The sequence below is a fragment of the Netta rufina genome, assembly GCF_964035555.1.
Source record: "Netta rufina genome assembly, chromosome: 2".
In the NCBI taxonomy this organism is placed as follows: domain Eukaryota; kingdom Metazoa; phylum Chordata; class Aves; order Anseriformes; family Anatidae; genus Netta; species Netta rufina.
The window spans coordinates 132,892,637-132,909,187 of NC_140124.1; positions in this window are offsets into that span (position 1 = coordinate 132,892,637).

Sequence of the window (16,551 nt, forward strand, 5' to 3'; positions counted from 1 at the left end):
TTTATGTCCTCCTGCTCTTTGCTAAGTCCTTGTCCTTTACCTTTTGAGTACTGAGCGGGTGCTTGAGAAGTTGCAAAGAGAGTCCTGTGCTGCTACCTGGCTTTAGATGAAAGATATAAACACTGGAGATGAAAAATGGTTGAAGGGAACAGCTGAAAAAAATAAGACTGTAAACATTTGTTTATATTTTCTAGCTGGTTGGTTTACTGCCTCTGTACTCTGAGGTCTGTAAAGGAACAAATGAATTGCCCTGACATCCCTGCCCATCCAGATCCCGGACAAAGACTGAAAGGCTTCCTTGTACCATGCTGTTGTGTTCAGAACATTGGATCAGATTATCTTGTAAAATGAGGTAGCACAACAAGCACACATTTGGACATTAGGAAAACCTTCCTGGTATCTGTACTTCATCAGTCTACAAAAGAGGATGGTGAGAGCAGCCCACTTGCAGCAGAAGCACAAGAAAATAGAGTTAAACAAAAGATACCAATGAAAAAAATGAAAAATTGCCAGCACAATTTAGCCATTCAGTGAGCAGATGATTGGAAGTGATTGACAAGTTCTAATAATTGACAAGTAATTTTCAAGTGGAAGAACTTGTCAATTACTTGTCAATGCTACAAGATGGTAATAGTGCTATTTGCATCTACAAGATGGTAATAGTGCTATTTGCATCTTCTGTGTAGCATTTAAAGACTTAGATAAGAAAACACTATATAGGAGCTAAGGATTTTTATAAAATACACAGATAGTCTTTTCCATTGCAAATTCTCTCCATTTGTGATCCATTCAAATTAGATTTCTCTCTAAATTCTAAGCATGTAAGATGTGTCACACATATGAAACACCACAAAACATAGCTTTGGAGCAATGTACTGTATTAGTAATATGTGTTATTTATACACTAGGAGCCCCCATTTTCTTTCTGTAGAAAACAGAAAATCTTGTATACTTGATTGTATGCACTCAATTTGCCAATATGCACAAAGGAAAAAATATGTTAAAATGTTTCCTTTTATTAACAATGCAGAATAATGACATATGAATATTCTGAAAATCATTACTGAACATATTCAGATACAAAATCCTTGCCAGGTCTTTCTGAGAAAAAAATGAGAAGTGTTTCAAGAAATACTGTCCAGTGACAATAATTTACTGTTAGTCTAAGCCAGAAAGCCGCATCGTATAATGCATTAAATTATTCTGTTCCTCTCTGCCTTTCAGTTAAAATCAAGAAGATGTACTCTAATAAGAACAGTGGGCCATTTCTCTGGACTTTGCAACCTTCCACATTATGCATGAATCTATCCTGCAGCCATTTGGAGAAGCACTGGGAGCAAATGAATTATGAGTCATGGGAAGAAGAAAAGACATGTCACAAATATTGAAATTAAATGCAAAAGAAAATGACAAATACTGGAAATGTGAGCTGCCTAACAAGCGACAGATAGTAAAACATGGCAAATGCTGGAAATGGCAAGTAATACAAGAAGACAAGTACTGGGAAGAAAACACGGTAAAATAAAAGAATGAAAACATGTACAGAACTAATGGTATCATTGATCCTAAGGAATTTTGAAAAGGTAAGACAAAAATACTGCAACAAACAGTGCTCTGGGGAAGATGCTAAATTAAGGCACAGTACAAAATAAGAGACCAAAAGATTTACTTAGAATCTTGATCAGAAGCACCAGAATTGTCATTGATGGGCTCTCCGATACTGTCCATTGTTTTTTGTGTAACTTCAGTATACTCTTTTCTACTCTAATCTATTTCTTTCCTGGCATGTATATCTACATGTGGATACCAGTTTGAGTTTGTGGAAGCTTTTTATGATCTTTGGCCATTATTTTAAAGGTGGTCATACAGACTTTGATTTACACCTTGAGTAGTCTCAGTGACTTGCAGAAACTACACTTGCTAAGGGAGGAAGAATTTTTTCCAAGTTCATTTATTGATTCTAAAGTAAAAAGAAAGAAGAGAGCGTGAAAGTAAAGATGAGAGATCACAGTCTCAGCTGACATATATGAGTGTAGTTAGATAGACCTCTGATTTATATTAATTAGGAAACTTGATGTTCTGTCACTGCGATACTACTTCTGAGAATGACAACTCCTAACAGAACAAGGTCTAGGGAGAAAACAGATTTATAATTAAGAGAATTATTCTTTCAACTAACCTTAGGCAACTTCATGAGGCATCTGCTCTGAGTCACACTTGACTGGAGACTCTGCATGCACTGATTTAACAGGGAACCAAGGAAGATACAGCAATACTTCAAAGGCAGAGAAGTAGCTACAGCAACACTTTTATGAAAAAGTTCACTAGAATGAAACTATTAGATGAACATAACAATACTGGAAATCTTCAGAAAAAGGTAGAAATGAATTTCCTGACTCTAATGGTCATAACATACAAGTAATAATGGGATTAAAATGAAACTTCTATACTTAGATAAATGTTGGCAGCATTGTAGATCCCAGCTGATTTTAGAGGTTATAAATGAAGCATTCTAAGAACAGGGACTTTCCATCTTAATGCTGCATACATGCATCTGAGTAGCTTTATAAAGGTATAAAAATAAAAAAATAAAAACGTACACGTCTGATGGAACGAGACCTGGGACTGGAAATCCGGACCTTTCCTCAATTGTATTAAAGATCTTCTTACGTTGTTGTTTTATATTTGCAAGGGATCTTCACTTGAAGACCATCAAGTGAAGTAATCACACAAAATGATATAGGTAAGAATTAACCCATAAGCATAGCTTATCAAGAACTATACCTCTTTGCCTCTTTTTACTTTGTTTTATATCAAGTTTTAGTGCCTAGTTGATATGATTTGTCCGTTGAAATATGGTATCTCAGGATATTTACCTTGCCATCTTTTCTGGGACTTCTTTTTTTAAAAAAATATCTGATTGGAGAGCAGAGAGATTAATATAAGACATAAAATGTTTCAAGTTAACAACTTTTAATTTAAAAAAAAAAAAAAAGGGTTTCAAACATGGAGTCACACTCTCTTTCTATGGAGAAATATCACGACTGATTCCGTATTACTGGCCAAGAGTTCAATGAAATTTATGAGCCTTTTTAAAACAGAATAGTGAATAATATTTACTAAATATACTTTATGCAAATTATACTTTAATATTTTTAACAAGATGCTACAGCTTGAAGAGTAAGGACAGGAATAAATGAAGAGATTGAATTACAAAAGGAGAGCGTAAACAATGGCAAAAATAGTACAGAAATTAGTGGCTATTTCTGACATAAAACATAGATCCTGTTTAAAATTGACATTGGTTGAAAATGTGTTTCTCCATACATTAGAGAGGACAGAAGGCATTAAGTCAAACATCATCAAAGTAACAAATAAATTGAAAGATTTGCTCTTCCCTATATTACCAGGTATTACCATTATGCACCCACTTAGAGCACTTACAGGTCCAAACACTTGACAAACACAGCCCTTGGCACCAGTTTACATTTTATGCATAGGCTACAAGGAACAGCAGTTAGACGTCTGCATCTCTGCTGAGTAGAGATTAACTGAGGTATTATTTGACACAACTTTCAAGAGAAACATGAAAATTATCAAAATTAAATAAGAAAGGCAACTACAAAGAATTTTGCAATGATAGCTGATTTTCCTAATATTTATAGATTTTTTTTTTTTTTTTTTTTGGAATACAATGAATTTCAATTATATAATTGCTTCCTGGATGAACAAGATACCAAGAAAAATTTACTTGTATGTCGTACCATCACAACTGGGGACTGTAAAATCATGATTCATCAGATATAATAGCTCAAAAAAAAAAGAATTTTTTTTATTTTGTCTCTGTGAAACTAGTGCATTCAGAGACATTATTTTTACCAATATAGAAATACAGCTTTATAGGAAATAATTATCTAAAATTACTTAAGAGATGCATGTGACTCCTAATTGCAGTAGTTTAAACCCTATTTGAGCTGTTTGAAGCAGCCAGGTATTGTGAGATACAGTTCGTCAATACTTAAAAACTAAAATCACAAGGGTTTTTGTCCCCAGAAATAATACTGAAACATGGGCTTAACTGAACAGAATGATTTCCAAGGTTGAGCATTTAAAAGTTTGCATAGGGATGAGTCATAGAATATTAACACTCGGCTGCTTGATTCTTGAACACACCAAACTTTTTGTTATATGCAGAATTTTCACAGCCAAATTGATGCACATGGGATTACCTATTTACACTTGGAGTTGTATGATTTGTTTATAAAAACATAAACAAACAAGGCTTCTGTCATGACTGTGTACTTTCTGCAACTTCCCTGCAGCACGGGCTTTTGAAAATACATGTATATGCAGAAAAAGAAAATGAGAATATTTAAAATGGGCTGGAAAATACACATCTGAGAAGTTGCTGCAGCATAGTATGAACTTCCTTCTGAATAGCAACTCTGATTATCTATTTCAATAACAAGGTAAGAAAAGAGAATATGAAAAAAAAAAAAAAGGTAGTAAATACACATTATAGTTTAAACTCAAAGATAAGGTATCTGTGCTATTTCATGCCACCAATACTTTACGTATCACTAAAAACGGTAATAAAACCAAAGATTATACTATTGTCTTCCACACAAGTCGTAATAAAACCAAAACATCACAGGCCCCTAGTATCTCCCTGTGGACAAATCCACATACACAATGCTAACCAAGCCAAGGATGGCATATCAAGGCAAAAGCATTTTTACTTCAGTCATCCACTCTGTAGTGCTGGAAACCACACATTTCTAAGTTCATAGTACTATGCCTTTTATCCAAGAATTTTGATGTGCTTTACAAACTTTAATTAAGCTTCACAGCATGCCTACCAGTCAGGCAGAACTTATACCATTTTCAGAGAAAGCGTGGCATGGCCTTCATTCCTTACACCTCTGCTCTGATTGCACACGGCATTTTCTCCACTGTGATATATTGTGGAAACACATAATAGCAGAGCAAAAGGCCCCAGTGTGCCCAGCTTCTATTACCATAACTTTCTTTGATTTGATTTCTTACTTTTCCAATAATACCTTACATAAACTGTTGTGGTTTTTATTTGTTTGTTTGTTTGTTCTTGTTTGTTTGATTATTTTTTTTCTCTGCAGCTGAATTCATACCTGTACATCTAATCTGAGCTTATGACTAATACACACATTTTTTTTTCTATTATTATTATTTAATTAGAAAGAGTTATAATTTAGGTTGCACTTTCTCCTAGAATCAAATATAGAAAAATATATGCAGGAAAAACACAACAGAGACAATATGGATTTGTAAATGAATTGCTGCAGGAGATGTGCAAAGTAATTACTATAGGAGAGTGGTGTTTTCATAAACTGAAAGGCTGTAAATTGTTGATGGATTGCCTGTTGAGCCGGGCATTACACAAAGACATGGTGTTAGGTGTCCAGCCAGTGTGCAGAAGCACAACAAGGGTCACAACTCCTCACAGCCTCCATCTTCCGTCTCAAACACTACGTCTGTCTTGACAAGTGGAAACTGTGAGATGCTCAGCCCTGTTTGTTAGCTTGAGAAGCCTGGAAAGACCTATTAAGATAAAGGATGCTGTGTTTGCAAACATGCTGTCTAGTCGTGTTAATGCCAGGTTAGGCAGCAGCATGCCCTGTTGTCTCTTCAGCAATCATTTTAGCTCACAGCAGGGCAACCTGAGCTAGCACAGCCAAAAATCAACCTCAGCTTGCCCTTCCTCTTGTTCATTTGGACTGAAAACTTTTCAGAGCATAAATCCTCTTCCCTACAAGTTAGTGTGCATATAGAACAATACAACTGCATTTTCTTTTGTGACATCTAAACACCTCAATAAGAAACAGAGCACTGCATTAACAAGTTCATTAATAACCTCCTTCAGAGTGTGTCTTAGGGTTTATGCTTCATTTAAATATAGCCTATAGGACATACTGAGGAAGTGAGAGAGATATATTTATTAGTTTTTGCTTATTGTAGTTGCAGTTTTAGTGATCCTGTGATACATCTGACCAAAACACTTCCAGCTTGAAAAGGGGAAGTTGGATACAAGCCTTATGAACTGAAGTTTGATATTGTATCTACAAATGAGCAAAATACGTTTACAAAATAATTGCAAACAAACTTGGATTTAAACCAAAGCAAGAACTTTGAAATGTACGTTAAGTCATGAAAGTGTATGTGACCAGATCTCCTAAGGCATCTATGATTCAGAGCAACAAGTATAAAAGGCAGCTAAAATGTAGCATATGCAGTACAGTCAACTAAACATAAAAGAATTTACTGTACAGTATTAAAACTCTGTAATAAATTTTAGTATCTGAAATATTAAGGAGGAGATCAACATGACTGTTATTAGAACACTGTGATGGGAATTATCATCCAAAACTTTAACTATAAAGCTCAAGAAAAAGATATTTGTAGTAAAGAGGTCAAAGTATTTCACAAAAAGATTGAGACACTATAAACATGCACATCAGGCAGCAATGTGCTGCTAAGAAGGCTAATAATATTCTTGGCTGCATGAGGCAAAGTATCACTTTCAAGCCAAGAGAGGTGATCCTTCCCCTCTGCTCAGCATCAGTAAGGATGCACCTGGGGTACTGGGTCCAGTTCTGGGCCTCCCAGTACAAGAGAGACCTGGACATACTGGAGAGAGTCCAATAAAAGGAAACAAAGGTGATGAAGGGACTGGAGCATCTCTCCTATGAAGCTGAGAGAGCTGGGACTGTTTAGCCTGGAGAAGAGGAAGCTTTTGGGGGATCTTATCAATGTATACAAATACCTGAAAGGAGTGTGTAAATGGGCAAGAGCCAGGCTCTTTGCAATGGTGCCAAGTGGCAGTAGGCAATGAGCACAAACTGGAACACGAAAAGTTCTGTCCAAAACATCAGGAAATGCTTTTTTACTGTGCAGGTGACAGCCCTGGCATAGGCTGCCCAGAGGCTGTGAGGTCTCCTCTCCCAGGACCTTCAGAAGCTGCCTGGACATTGTCCTGAGCAAGCAGCCCTGGGTGTCCCTGCTTGAGCAGGGGTGGCATCACGTGGCCTCCAAAGGTCCCTGACAGCCTCAGCCACCCTGGGATTCTTTGATTCTGTGAAATGTTGATAGAAGTTAGCCATAAGGATTTTTAGCTTACGTGTAGGCATTGCTTTATCTTTGAAGAAAGCATATGAATGCAAGTTTGTGTCCCTCTGTTTGTATGTCTGCATTATTTTTCCCTTTCTGATTATACAATAAAATGTCATAAAACAGCCATGTAAAAATGCTGATTATAATATAACCCCAAAATTTTGTGATCAGTAACTTTAAGCTATAATTACTAAGATTTACTTTTTCATCTGTAAAGCTAGAAATACCTGTCCATCACACATCATTTTTCTAGTAGGATATATTTGGCCTCGTTAAAATGTAGCAATCTCTATGAAATACATATTGCTAGCAAAGGAATGCATCTATCCATGAACCTGTATTTATAAATCTTGCTACTTACAAAATTTACTTTACAACAGAGCTCATGGCCGTCACAAAACCTCCCCACAGCCTTCCTCCCTCGTGGATACAGCCACACATTAATTCAGGATGGTACTCCATCAGAGGTGTCACTTTGGGTCACGCAGTTTTGCTGACTGGCAGGAACTGGCTCCAGCATGAGATGGCTGCAGTGAGACACGGCTTAATTGGGAGCATCGCTGCAGCAGGGGCCATTGATGGGCTGGGTCTTGCCTGGTGCAAGGTAAGCATCTCCCAGCCCCGCCATTTTGCTGCAGCAGCCAAACCCTGCCAGGCTAGAAGCATGCCCTGTCTTCCCCTCCTGACAGGTTCATCACAGGGATATTGACTGCTTGCTCAGCTGCTTTGTTAATGCATAAGCATGAGCTCAGAGGATTGCAGCACAGCTGTGCCAGGAAAGTGGAGCGTGGTGCAGGGATCTGAGCTCCCTGCTGCACTAAAATTGGCCCAGCGCGGCACCTGCATCAGCACAGGGCCCCCAGTGCTTCAGCCTGTTTCTTCTGCTGATGCAGGGTGCAATGAGACTGACACTGGGAGTGAAAGAAGTGGCATTATGTTCCTTATCTATAGTACTGGGGAAAAAATGAAAGAAGGGAAGGAGGGAGGAAAGGGAAAGAGGGGGAGAGAGAGAGAAAGAAAGGGAGGAAGGGAGGGGAGAAGGGAAGGAAGGAAGGAGGGAAGGAGGGAAGGAAGGTAGGAGGGAAGGAGGGAAGGAGGGAAGAGAGGAAGGAGGGAAGGAGGGAAGGAGGGAAGGAGGGAAGGGAGGAAGGAAGGGAGGAAGGGAGGAAGGGAGGAAGGGAGGAAGGGAGGAAGGAAGGAAGGAAAGAAGGAAGGAAGGAAGGAAGGAAGGAAGGAAGGAAGGAAGGAAGGAAGGAAGGAAGGAAGGAAGGAAGGAAGGAAGGAAGGAAGGAAGGAAGGAAGGAAGGAAGGAAGGAAGGAAGGAAGGAAGGAAGGAAAAGAAAGAAAGAAAAAAAAAGAAAGAGAAAGAAAGAAAGAAAGAAAGAAAGAAAGAAAGAAAGAAAGAAAGAAAGAAAGAAAGAAAGAAAGAAAGAAAGAAAGAAAGAAAGAAAGAAAGAAAGAAAGAAAGAAAGAAAGAAAGAAAGAAAGAATAGAAAGAAGGACTTTTCCCAATGTTTCAGTTCTGAAATTTCATGGAACAAATGTTTTCTGTTTATAGGTATTGTGTGTTATATAACATGGTTTGCCAAAATATTACTTTCTATACACATATCCATGTTATTTTAAAATCCTTCTGCCTGCAAACAGAAAAATTAAGCTGAGGCTTACAGGCCACAGGATCTGAACTGAAAATCCATGTCTTGCAGTTTCTAGGTATACACTATTTACCAGATTAGCCTCTGCACAAATTCAATTGACCCTCCTGAGACGGTTTGGCTGCTGGAGAGATAATAAGAAATCATTAATATTTTTTATAATCTGCAAAATTTTATAATATTTAAGAACACGCTGTCATGGCAATAACTGCTCATGTGAGAGCAGCTCCTAAAAATACTCTTGAATTCATTATAGGATTAGCATATACGTGATCCCTAAAAGAACCATTTCATAAAGTAGCACTTTTGAGGGCCTCGTGCCAATTCATTAAAATTTTTGATGCTATAAAATCACTGGAAGAAAGTCTATGTTATGACTAGAGGCATTTCCTTTGCGCTAAAGAGGAATCTAACTCATTGACATGTTCAAACTCTCTTTGCACCCCTGGAAAATCTGATACTTCATAAAATGATGTAGTATGGGCAGTGCCCACACACTGCAATTTTTTATCAACAGCAGGAAACTTTCACTTATTTCTATTAATGGCATCTTGAAAATCAGGTCAGACTTATGGTTTCTAAAATGGCAGATTCATCATTTAACTCAGAATACCACTTTTTCACAATATTCATGGAGTTCTGCTGTCTTATTGCAGGGCAAAGAAAAAAATTACAGATTTCATTTAAAAATTGGACTCCAAACGGGTATTCTGATGTTCACCTGGAGCAGTATTATATAATTCAAATGTGATTTTCTATATGCATATATAGTTTCAAAGCAAGAAATATAACCGCATAATAAATCATCATGAGTGCTTTAGTTGTAAAAAGTTGCTTGCCTGAGCATTGTGTCAGTAGCTTAGTTATGTTCTTCTGGCTGACAGATGTGGAATAGTGTGCAAAGCTAAGACACTGTCACCATAAGCTTACTCAGCACTTTCCTGGTTGCAAAGTGCATTGAAAGTAGAGCTGTCAAAAAGTATCTTGAGACAAATGCTTATTAATAAGAATTATCAGATCTTGCTGGTTCATGGTGAGTCTCATTTTAATTTTGTAGAAGGGCAGTGATTAATGAAAATTCTGCATGTGGGATATGATTAGGGAAGAGAAACCCAGCTTTTCCAGTAAAAGCAAGATCTGTCCATACGAGCGACATCAAGGCTGAGCTGTGACTCACCAGCCAGAGAGGGAAGAGTGAGGAATGAAAAAGAAGTGGCTCATCTGTTGGAAGCGAATTGCCGGAAATCAGTGCTCCAGGACTGGATCTGTCATCTACATGATGTATGAGCCTTCAGAGGCAGAGGCAGATGTCTGCTGAAGATATCCACAAATAGCTATTCTAAATAAGTTTGATGGTAGAAGAGCAAAACAATTCAGCATTTCAGGACTGCCTAATCACAGCCCACCCATGTGATAATCCTTGGGCAATATCTTTATCGTGAGTCTGCTTTGTTCATCCTGGGTAAAATGGTTTGAAGCAGAAAAGGTCCTGCCAATTCCATACCTACTTATGGGAAGACTGCTGTAAGACAACTACAGTGGTTATACAATGTCTATAGGACTCATTACATGGATGAAGTACACAGCCATACACACTTGTTCTCTGCTGCAAGGCTCAGATCTACCTGAGTTTCAAGGGGTCCTCATTTGACTTCTAAATTTAAAGCATTCCTCTTTTCCAGGCATCTGGAGAGGCAGAAGAATATTGATTTTTACCATGTTTCTCATCAGGAAGACTTGTCCTTCAAGAGATGTGTTTCATGAAACCGCCACAGTACTTAACACCTTTCCCTCAGCGACTGTTCTTTTGCTGTTCTGCCAGTAAGAAGTAAGATGGAAAATGCAGGAAAAAGAAAAAAAAAAAATCTCACTCTTCAGGATATGTCTTCTTTAGCAAAGGCAGATCAAGCTTTCTCGTACAAGCTTTGGCACTAAGGGGAGGAGAAGGGCAGAGCTAAATAAGGTTCCCAGGAGCCTGAGCTATGCTGAGAGAGAACAAATTGTACTGACAGGTGACTACTCCTCAGGACTTCATGCATTTTCTGAAGAGGCCATAAAAACCATAGCATCATAGAATCATAAAATCTCAGAATCATAGAATATGTTGAGTTGGAAGGGACATACAAGGATAATTGAGTCCAACTCCTGGATACACACAGGACAACCCAAAAATCAGACCATGTCTGAGAGCATTGTCCAAACACTTCTTGAGCTCTGGCAGCTTGGTGCTGTGACCACTGCCCTGGGGAGCCTGTCCCAGTGCCTGACCACCCTCTGGGTGCAGAACCTTTCCCTAACCCCCAGCCTGACCCTCCCCTGTCCCAGCTCCATGCCGTTCCCTCGGGTCCTGTCGCTGTCCCCAGAGAGCAGAGCTCAGCGCCTGCCCCTCCGCTCCCCTCGTGAGGGAGCTGCAGGCCGCCATGAGGCCTCCCCTCAGCCTGCTCTGCTCTGGGCTGAGCAAACCGAGTGAGACACCTGACTGAGAAAAATGTATGTTTGTCTCAGATATCTTCACCCTTTGTAGCCCATGATTCTTCACATCATACATAAATGTCTCTGTCTTTCAAGCACTTGCTCCCTAGGTTTGCAGGGTTCCCCCTGCAGACACCCCTTTAATCCCTTTCTTGCCCACTTGAGCTCTCTGTACTGGTCTGAAGTTACGGAATATAGAATATGACCCAAATAATGTAAAAGGTGTATCTACCTATGTACTTTGGTTTTCCTTTCATGAATACAAAGTAGATACTACACAAGGGGAAAAAAGAAGGAAAAAAAAATATTTTTTTTTTTTAATTTCTTTTCACATTTTAAAGTACAAATACAGTTATTAATAAATATCTTTGGCAAATAATGTTCTAAGATAATAATTTTGTCCATCTGCTCCCCAAAAACTCACGTGTTCTTCTCCATCACTGTAAAATGTCCATGAAAACTTAAACCTGCAACAGCTCTGTGAAAAGGAAAATATTGTAGGATCTCTTAAAGTGTGTTTGTGTGTTAGAGGGATAATAACTAAATATATACTGGTAAGTAAAAACATCTAACCATAACCTTGTAATACATGTGGCATTTTAAATTAGATTTCATATATTTTAAAGGGATTCTATGGAAAATAGCAAATGCAGATCTCAACATATGATTATGTTTGTCCTGTGAGTATTTGAGGAACATGCAGAAGAAAATATAATATGCCCAAGAGTGTTTTAATAAAGCTTATTAAATTATACATATTTATACAGCTGTTTAAAAAGATGTATAATGCTGATCATCTGCAATGTCACAGTTATGTTCGCAGTAATATTAAACCACAGCTAACCAAGTTTTCTCAAATATAAATCTGAATGACAATAGTGACATCGAGTGGTGATCATTGTTAACTGCTACAGTGTACTGCCATGAAACCCCTGCTGATGCCTTCTGTGCTATGACAGTCATAGTCCAGTGAAGTTCCCACTGACTGGAAAAGAAGAAACATAATGATAGTACCAGTTGTATAGACTTCAAATAGAATCATAGAAAGGTTTGATTTGGAAGGTACCTTAAAGACCATCTAATTCCAATCCCCCCCCCACCAGACCAGGTTGCCCAAAGCCCCATCCAGCCTGGCCTTGAGCACCTCCACAGATGGGGCATCCACAGCTTCTCTGAGCAACCTCTGCCAGCACCTCACCACCATCACAGTAAAAAATTTCTTCCTTATATCTAATCTAAATACACTCTTATAATTTAAAGCCATTACCCCTTGCCCTGTCACTACACTCCCTGATAAAGACTCTGTCTCCAGCTTTCTTGTAGGCCTCCTTTAGGTAGTGGAAGGGGTACTGTCCCCCCAGAGCCTTCTCTTCTCAATCATACCACCAGAGAATCACAGAATGCCTTAAGTTGGAAGGGATCTTAAAGGTCATCTAGTTCCAATGCCCCTACCATGGGCAGGGACACCACCCACTAGATCAGGTTGCCCAGGGTCTCATCCAAGCTGGTATTGAACACTTCCAGGGATGGGGCATCCACAACTTCCCCGGACAACCTTCTCTAGGCAACAACCCCAATTCCCTCAGCCTGTCTTCACAGGAGAGATGCTCCAGCCCTCTGATCATCCTTGTGGTCCTCCTCTGGACTCACTCTAATAGGTCCATGTTCTTCTTATGCTGGGAGCCCCAGAGCTCACATGTTCCAGGTATAAAGTAAACATATGTAGTATAGCCTAAAAATAATATAGAGTGTTAAATCATAGAGCATTACTTGTACAAGAACTGTAAAGTGAACTCATAATGAATTTTAAACATGTGGTTTAAATTCACAGTCACACATTTTAAACAGAATCATAGAATCACAGAATGGTTTGGGTTGGAGGGGACCTTAAAGCCCATCTAGTTCCAACCTCTCTGCCATGGGCCAGGACATCTCCCACTAGACCAGATTGCTCAAAGACCCATCCAGCCTGGCCTTGAACACTTCCAGCAGTGTGTGCTGCAACTGGGTTGGGGCAATCCCAGACATGAGTACAGACTGGGAGAACTCACTGAGAGCAGCCCTGCAAAGAAGGACTTGGCAGTTCTGGTGGATGAAAAGCCCAACATGATCCAGCAGTGAGCACTCACAGCCCAGGCCAACTGCATCCTGGGCTACATCAGCAGAGGAGTGGCCAGCAGGGTGAGGGAGGTGATTGTGCCCCTCTGCTCTGCCCTCATGAGGCCCCACCTGGTGTGCTGCATCCAGGTCTGGGGCCCCCAGCACAAGAAAGACATGGACCTGTTAGAGTGAGTCCGGAGGAGGGCTACAAAGATGATCACGGGGCTGGAGCACCTCTTCTACAAAGAAAGGCTGAGAGAGTTGGGGCTGTTCAGCCTAAAGAACAGAAGGCTCTGGGGTGACATTACTGCAGCTTTTCAGTACTTAAAGGGGGCTTATAAAAAGATGGGGAGCTACTTTTTGCTCAGATAATGACAGAACAAGGGTGAATGGTTCTAAACTAAAAAAGGGGAGATTTAGATTAGAGGTTAGGAGGAAATTCTTCACTCAGAGAGTGGTGAGGCAGTGGAACAGGTTGCCCAGAGAGATTGTGGATGCCCCATCCCTGGAGGTGTTCAAGGCCAGGTTGGACAAAGACCTGGGCAACCTGGTCGGGTGGGAGATGTCCCTGCCTATGGCGGGAGGTTGGAACTAGATGATCTTTAAGGTCCCTTCCAACCTGACTCATTCTATGATTCTATGATTAATCATGCACATAAGCACTCACCAGGGTGGAGCTATATGCTTGTCTTTTTGCAAGGCTGAGAAAATGTCACTGGACAGCAGCAGGAGGGTAAAGACCAGTAGTCAGGGATGCAATGAACAGTGGTGGTTATTTACGGTGCTTACTGAATCCACATCATTTTCATAATCTGTTCTTTGTTTTGTTCTTCACTCCCCTCCCAGTGCTCATGACCACAGCATGACAGAACTTCTACTAAAATTCCCCAATTTCTTCAGTTCTCTATTACTATTTTTATTTCTGCACTTAAAAGTGCCATTTCCTCCTTACTGGCTTTACTGCTTACATGTTAGGGCTGTAGCCTTAGCTGTGAGAGCAGACACCTTCTCTAAGTGCTCTGGCCATTTCCATCAATAAAGCAATAAATCATCTGGCTTATTTATGCTTTGCGTGACACCAAAACAGAGCTGCTGCAAATGTATCCAAAAGCTTAGAAGCAGGCCTCTGTTCAGTGACAATAAAAATACAATCTCATCCAGCGCTCCAAAAATGTTGAATGATCACTTTTTTCGAAAGACTGTAGGTACCTCAGGTACTGAAGAGGCTGACAGTGGTCAGGCAGACACAAGGCATAAAACAACAAATTGTAGAAGAGCAAGAGTAACGCTCTAGAGGAAAGAGGTCTATAAATAACTTAGGGGAAGACACAAAGAAGATGGAGCCATGCCCTTTTCAGTGGAGCTCAATGCCAGGACAAGAGGCAAAGGACAAAAATTGGAACACAAGAGGTTCTGTCTAAACATCAGGAAGCACTTCTGTTACGTTGGGATTGGACCAGATGATCTCCAGAGGTCCCTTCTGACCTCAACCATTCTGTGAATCTGTGAACCAGCTTCCTCAGAATACTTCCCAGAATGTCAATACTACTGTGTAAATCTCAGTTGTTTTCTTGGCCAGCATCTACAATATTTTATTTATGTTTTTATGCTGAGGATGAAAAGGGTTCGTATCCTACATATTTCCTCGGGCATTCTATCTTTGTTTTGTCTGTATGTAAACCACAATTTCCACAGCATAAATTCTGTCATTTTGAAGGTCATGTTATAAACTAATTTTGGGTTGATGCTCTTAAAACTCATTCTTTAGAAAACTTTTATAAATTTATTTTCTCGGAAATTTGCAGAGACATGGCCCTACACTAGAGGTTTTATTTATTGAAAATATTTACATAGGAACATACCTGCAGTTTACTGAACCTGACAAAATTTCTTTCCCATTAAAGACCACAAGGTGGCATGTGAAGCACGCAGTAAGCACACTAGAAAGACTAGAAAGGCTGCAGGAGAAAATGTACGTGCAGTTCTATCGAGATGATGAGCATTACCTGAAAATTCAAGCAATTTACAAAGCAGTCTAAATTGGGGGGGGGGGGGTTGTTGTGTTTTCCAGTCCAAATTCCTTACATTGGAAAATGAATGAAGTGCACGGGTCTTTTATCAACATGACAGTCTGTTGCTGAAGGAATTTCCATTGTCAGTTCAGAAGTTTGTAAATATACCTGAGATAATTCAAAGAGCATCCAGAATGACTGCTGGAAGAAGCTCTGGAGCAAACCTAGCTCCCTGAAAAGTTTCTTTCCAATATAAAAGTATATGTGGACATTCTGAATTGGGCCTTGTTATCCACAAGGAAAATTCAGAACAATCTGTAAACTTAAGAAATTTTTTTCCATGATTTTCATTCAACAGCCATAAGAACTGAACAGACCATAGAGTAAGCAATTATAGTGTGGTAAATCTTCATTTTAATGGAAACTCCATTAAAACTTATTTTGTTTGTTTGTTTTGTTGTTGTTGGTTGTTTTTTAACTATAAATTATATTTTAAAAGCAGCAAAATGACTTCTGCTTTTATTGTGCTACACCATGGAAGGTCTGAGCTTGTTCACACTGATGTCTCATTGAGTACAGTCAAATATCTTTCACTTATGCATGTCTGAATTCAGCTGATTCAGCAGAAATCTTCTGGATGACTTAAAGCTGTGAGGGTGTTAACTATTAGGAGCCATTGTTGGGGTGCCTTTTCATATATTTCATCCGAGATGACAACACCATATTTGGCCACTACCAATTAAGAGTGTATTATGTTGACACGTCTAGTTTTCTCAATTGTACTCCAGAGAAAGACCTTTATTTGAAAATCATTTCAAATGCATGCCCAAAATGAAAAAAAAATGTCTTTCTGTCCCAACCAAACTACCATCCCAGCCTGTCTGCAGTATGTACCTGTATGACGATCAGCTTTTTTAATTCCAGGTCTGTTAGATCCCTGTGGGCATTCCACATGCTGGCCAAGTGTCAGTAAGCTGGTGGAAGACCCCTACACAAAATCCCCACATGCCCTGGCCAGGGGACTTGGCAAGGACTCCTGCTCATACCTAAACTTTCAGGCAATTTAAACTTGTATGATTCCAGGCAATTTGGACTTGTAGGACTGGAGTTTGGTACTCTGTGTATGCGGACTGAAAAATAGGGTCCTAAGTTAATATCTACTTTAT